The 6,000-nt window shown below is 44.2% G+C and overlaps 1 protein-coding gene across 2 annotated transcripts in view; it reads left to right on the top strand.

Moving 5' to 3' along the window:
• The first annotated feature begins 76 nt into the window (after window positions 1-76).
• Window positions 77-6,000, top strand: part of CNTFR (ciliary neurotrophic factor receptor) — an 822,875-nt gene continuing 816,951 nt past the window's right edge. For both annotated transcript variants that reach the window (XM_088458405.1, XM_088458403.1), the window contains exon 1: window positions 77-164. The gene's annotated coding sequence lies outside the window, so the exon portion shown is untranslated. The remainder of the gene's footprint in view (window positions 165-6,000) is intronic.

Here is a 6,000-nt window from a genome sequence, read left to right as displayed (position 1 = left end):
TCCCAGTCACATGGGTTATGTGTGTGAGTTTAAAAGAGCCTAAATGCTGTGTAGCAGCCAGTGCAGTCCAGGCTCCCAGGTGGCCTATGGGGAAAGTGCTGGATGGTGGATGTATTCTGGCAGAGGATCAGGGGATCAGGGGAGCTGCACCTCACACACTCACTGTAAGTACAAATGAGGATTTCTGCTGCTCCCAGCCCAGCCCTGATCTTACATGTTTATTGCAAATCAAAGGGACTCAATTGATGCTGCTAAATCTCCTGGCTGGCTGCTGCTGGTGGGGGACAGCCCAGGGGAGGCTGTGCATCCCTGTATCATGTCTGGCTGCATGTGCTGGGGACAGGGATGCAGTTTTGGGAACAGATGAGCCAATGCAACTTGGAAGGGAGTGGCAGTGCGATAAGGAAGGGACGGTTGTCATTTTGCAGATTCATCATCCACAGAAGGCTGGTGTCAGGGCACAGAGCTGCTGCCTGCTGGTGTCAGGGCACAGAGCTGGTGTCCGGGCACAGAGCTGCTGCCTGCTGGTGTCAGGGCACAGAGCTGCTGCCTGCTGGTGTCAGGGCACAGAGCTGCTGCCTGCTGGTGTCAGGGCACAGAGCTGGTGTCCGGGCACAGAGCTGCTGCCTGCTGGTGTCAGGGCACAGAGCTGCTGCCTGCTGGTGTCAGGGCACAGAGCTGGTGTCAGGGCACAGAGCTGCTGTCTGCTGGTGTCAGGGCACAGAGCTGCTGTCTGCTGGTGTCAGGGCACAGAGCTGGTGTCAGGGCACAGAGCTTGTTGTCCTGCTGGTGTCAGGGCACAGAACTGTTGTCTGCTGGTGTTAGGGCACAGAGCTGTTGTCTGCTGGTGTCAGGGCACTGAGCTGTTGTCTGCTGGTGTCAGGGCACTGAGCTGTTGTCTGCTGGTGTCAGGGCACAGAGCTGTTGTCTGCTGGTGTCACTGTTGGTCTTGTCCCCCCATGGCTGCTGTGCGGACCTCACAATGTCAGAGCTTTTGGTCGCTTCTCATTTGCTGTTTCCTTTTTTTTTTTAAATATAATTTATTTATTTATTTTCTAAGTTATTTTTTTCTTCCTTCCTTTACACAAAGTGTTTGCTGTTACATTGTTGCTCTCACGTTGTTTCGGTGAGAATTGTATTTTGAAATATTTATTCTAAAAAGTCCATTTAAAAAAAAAAAATTTTTTCAAACGTAAAATATTTGAAAGTTGCTTTAAAAAAAAAAAAAAAAAAAAAATATATATATATATATATATATATATATATTTATTTATATATATATAATTATTATATATTTTTTTTTACAAGTGTGCAGCCTGCACCCCTGGCCATCCTGCGTTGTGATCTCTGCTCTGTGTTACCAGATGGGGAGCTGGCAGCCTACTAATTGTCAGCTTTCTTTTTAATAGGGTCTGCTGCGAGCAGCGGTATCCAGTCTCTTAAAAGCGCACTTCAAAGCCTGGATGTGTGTTTTTGCCTGTGTGATTTCTCTCCGGGTCAAATGAAAACATTTATCGGCGTTAAATGCGCTGGGGGAGGCTGTTTATTTGGTGGCAGACCTCATTTTACCTTCCTTTTTTTTTTTTACTAGTCACTGAAGACTATGGCAGTTGGCGAAGGGGTTAAAAAAAAGAAGAGACTTTTTCTTCTCCACGTTAAGCAGAACCTGTTTAAGATTTCTGCCCTTGGTACATAAGCCCCCCCCCCCCTGGCACTTTGCACACTAGTCTCTTATAACGGCACATCCATTATAAACAGAAAATCTTCAATTTAATAACATTTGTATCTTTCCATAAAGCCTTCATTCGTATCTAAAAAGCACCCCCCCATCCCAAGGATTTCTGGTCCTCAACTGTCCCTTCGGTATATCAGCATTGGACATTTACCAATTACCTCTGGCTTATTAATACCCCTGAATGTTATTACATGGCTGACATGTATGATTCCGCCTTTACCTACAGTATGCACTTGAAAAAGTTTTAACGTTATCCCATGTGTAATAAACAGAATCGCTATCACAGATATCACAGCTCCCAATGTGCAATCTCAATCTGTGACTGGACTTATTACATCTTCAATAAGACATTAATGTGATAAGTGATTACATAGTTGCAGTCTTTTCCTGCTCCAGTGCTGCTGGTTTTGCAAAATTAAAAAAATGCTTCTGTGCAAAAATATGTATTTTAAATTTTTTTCTTTTTCAATACTAGGACTCTAGTCTTTCTTGTAGAGAATAAAATACTTCTTTGATGTATTGCAAGGGTATTAAACAGCTGTCAGAGCCTCTGGTTAGGAATAATTATTGGGTTTGGAGAGAAATGATTGTATGAGTTTTGAGAGGAGCTATAAATGTATCCTAATTGTTCATTTTTTCTTTGAAAATAATTTCTGCAAAACTTACGGAACATTTGTATTTAAATGAAGTTTTTGTACAAGTTGAGATTGTATGTAACGCTGTTTTGTGGTTGACAATTGCAGCGCTTATATGTCTGTCTTACTGTACTTAAACTACCAGTTGTCTGAGCGTAAAGCCGATCGTACAAAGATTACACTGGTAATATTTCTTCCTGGAGTATCTGAAATGCAATTGTTCTTCTACAGCAGGACAGGTTTTCCTCTGAACTGTTTACTGTATCTGTCCCCCCTCTCCCCCAGAAAGACTGATACTGGATTCTCTCAAATTTATTAACACTGATTATATTGTCGCTGGAAAACCATTTTTTTTTTCTTTTTTAATATATGTATACATTTGTCCAAGAATGCTCTTTGGGGAAGTAAATTAATATTTACAGAAAGCATGCATCGTTTCGACATTACGTCTAATTATTTGTGATACAAATGCCTGCTCTCCCTTTAACTGTTACAAGTCACCTAACCGTGATTACTTCATAATTCATTACACATAAATGCAGCTTTTAAATTTGGCTTAAATTTGTTTTGTAAAACCGTATTTTTTTTTTTTTTCGACCTTTTCTCCCGAGATCAGATCTGGTTTTGTAAGAAAGTTTATTGAGGTTGTTAGTTTTTCTTTTTTTAATGACTTTTCAATATATAAAGGTTAACTTTTGTTTTGTGTCTGTCTTCCAAACTTCTTCCAGTTGTGCCGTTCCTGTTGTGATTTGTATATTTTGAGTCCGTTCTCTTTGCATAAACTGTATAAGTATTTTTTTTTTCTCTAAAGAGAAAGGTCTGGTCTGTGTTAACCTCTGATTTGCCAAGGAATACGCAATCCTTTTACGTAACCGACCCTGCGGCAAGGACGTGGTTAAGTCTCCAAACTTTCTTAAACTATGAAATCTAAATATTTTATTATTACATTATTATTATTATTACATTATTGGCATGAATGTGGATTGCACCATTTCCCCTAGAAGACTCTAGTATAAAGTTACAATTGTTTTGTAAACGGCAATTGTTCATTTATAGAAACCATGTTGGGATGTTCTTCTCCCAATGCACTTACCATAGACTAGGGACAGAGTGTCCTGATATTTTGTGTCCGTTCCTGGCTATGCTAAATGTGCCCTGCTCTTCCCCCGCGCTACCTGTCAGTCAGTTGCTGAGTATCACTTGCTCATTTCTGAGGGTTATTTGGTGTAATCTGCCGACCAGGCTCCATCGTTACTGTCCGGCTCTGGAGAGAGCTGGCACTTAATAGGTTTATTTTCCCTGTAAGCGGTGAGAGGGATTTCATTGTGCGAGTAACACTTTCAGTTCCTTATGTTGCTTCCAGGCTTTTAACAAAAAAAGGAAAAAGTTGTCCGTTTTCACCTTTTTTTTGGCAAAATCTGTTTTTAACGTAAAGTTGCATAAAATGTATTATTTTCTTCTGTAAAACGCATACGTGCCAGCACTGAGCCACTCCGCGTGGATGTTGTACTTGTGTTCATTGACTATTGGACAACAATAAACACAAAAGCGTCTTATTATACACAGATAAAAAACACAACGAAGTAACGCGATCCGACAAAAGAAGCCTTAAATTCAATGCTGGTTTTTTTTTTTAGGAATTTAAGTTCACTTTTCGTGGTCCAGCGATGGGAACGTTCCAGGCCGTTCTGTTCACCATGTGAGAACCAAAAATTGGGCTCATGCCGGGCAGTTCCATTTACTTACTTCTGTGGTTTTCAACTCCAGTCCTCAAGTACCCAAGCAGGTCATGTTTTCAGGATTTCTCTCTGTGGAAGCAGGTAGAATAATTATTGACCCCCAGCAAAATAGATGAATTCACCTTTTCATGATTAAAGAAATGCAGAAAACATTATTTGTTGTGGGAACTTGAGATTGGAGCGGAAAAGCACAGGTATATTTCATGGGCACAATACAAAATAAATGGAGAAGCGTTAACAATATGAATATTGCCGTTGGGTGTAAATTGTTGCTATTCCGCCAACTTAATCACCCACAGTGAAATGAACGGGGAACCAGGGTCAAACAATGGGGGAGATTCTATTCAGCGCGCTGTTAAGTCTGACTAATGATTTCTTCCCGCACGCACGCTCCTGAGGGTGCGAGGAGAAAGCCAAAGTATCAGCCGCGAAGCTGTTTTCCGGCTTAGCATGGCGCTAACAGCCTTGCGGTCGGCACTTTAGTCGGAAACTGACGGTTCTCGCGAATAAACACCCAGGTTAAGTTGCGAGAACCGACATTCTCCGACTTAACTACTCCCGTCAGAGTAAGCATCGTGGTGAATTGAAGAGTTTTGAGAATAGCGCGTACATTTAGTGGGACACAGTCTTTATGGTACAAGTCTGTTCCAGCCAGGCCTGGGCCTATTCATCATGGTAATTATCGGGACCCCAATAATTAACATTCTAGCTCGCTGCTGCTACCGGAGCAATTCATAATTGCTCCGGCGTGGTGACAGCTGATGCGATATCAGCTGCCCCTGCGTATACCATATCTACTGAGTATACCATCATACATACAGGAGTATACCATCATACACACAGGAGTATACCATCATACACACAGGAGTATACCATCATACACACAGGAGTATACCATCATACACACAGGAGTATACCATCATACACACAGGAGTATACCATCATACACACAGGAGTATACCATCCATACACCCAGGAGTATACCATCATACACACAGGAGTATACCATCATACACACAGGAGTATACCATCATACATACAGGAGTATACCATCATGCAGGGATGCGGTCATAATCCCGGGAAAGTGGGATGTCGGCACTTAGAATACTGACACCGGAATCCCGGTACCTGTCAGAATCCCGGCTCCGGCATCCCAATGGTAAATAGCTGGGTTAGGGGGAGAGTTAACATTAGTGGTTAGGGTTAGGCACTAGGGGGGAGGGTTAGGGTTAGGAACTAGGGGGGGAGGGTTAGGGTTAGGCACTAGGGGGGAGGGTTAGGAACTAGGGGGAGAGGGTTAGGTTTAGGCACTAGGGGGGAGGGTTAGGGTTAGGCACTAGGGGGGGAGGGTTAGGCACTAGGGGGGAGGGTTAGGGTTAGGCACTGGGGGGGAGGGTTAGGCACTAGGGGGGAGGGTTAGGGTTAGGCACTAGGGGGGAGGGTTAGGGTTAGGCACTAGGGAGGGTTAGGGTTAGGCACTAGGGGGGAGGGTTAGGGTTAGGCACTAGGGAGGGTTAGGGTTAGGCACTAGGGGGGGAGGGTTAGGCACTAGGGGGGAGGGTTAGGGTTAGGCACTAGGGGGGAGGGTTAGGGTTAGGCACTAGGGGGGGAGGGTTAGGGTTAGACACTAGGGGGTTAGGGTTAGGCACTAGGGGGGAGGGTTAGGCACTAGGGGGGAGGGTTAGGCACTAGGGGGGGAGGGTTAGGGTTGGCTGCGGGGAGCCGGAGGTTAGGTTTAGGTATCGGGGAAGCAGGTTTAGGGATAGGGAAGTAGAAGGATTAAGATACCTACCGGCAGGTATCCGCCGGGGTCCTGAGCGCCTCCATCCCATGCCCAACCCATCATGCACACAGGAACAGCTGGTCTGGCTGTCTAGGTCTTGGCACCTGC

The sequence above is a fragment of the Taudactylus pleione genome, unplaced genomic scaffold (assembly GCF_031769625.1).
Source record: "Taudactylus pleione unplaced genomic scaffold, aTauple2 ptg000830l, whole genome shotgun sequence".
Taxonomy (NCBI): Eukaryota; Metazoa; Chordata; class Amphibia; order Anura; family Myobatrachidae; genus Taudactylus; species Taudactylus pleione.
The sequence above is the reverse complement of the archived record's forward strand: the minus strand, read 5'-3'. Positions and strand labels throughout refer to the sequence as shown.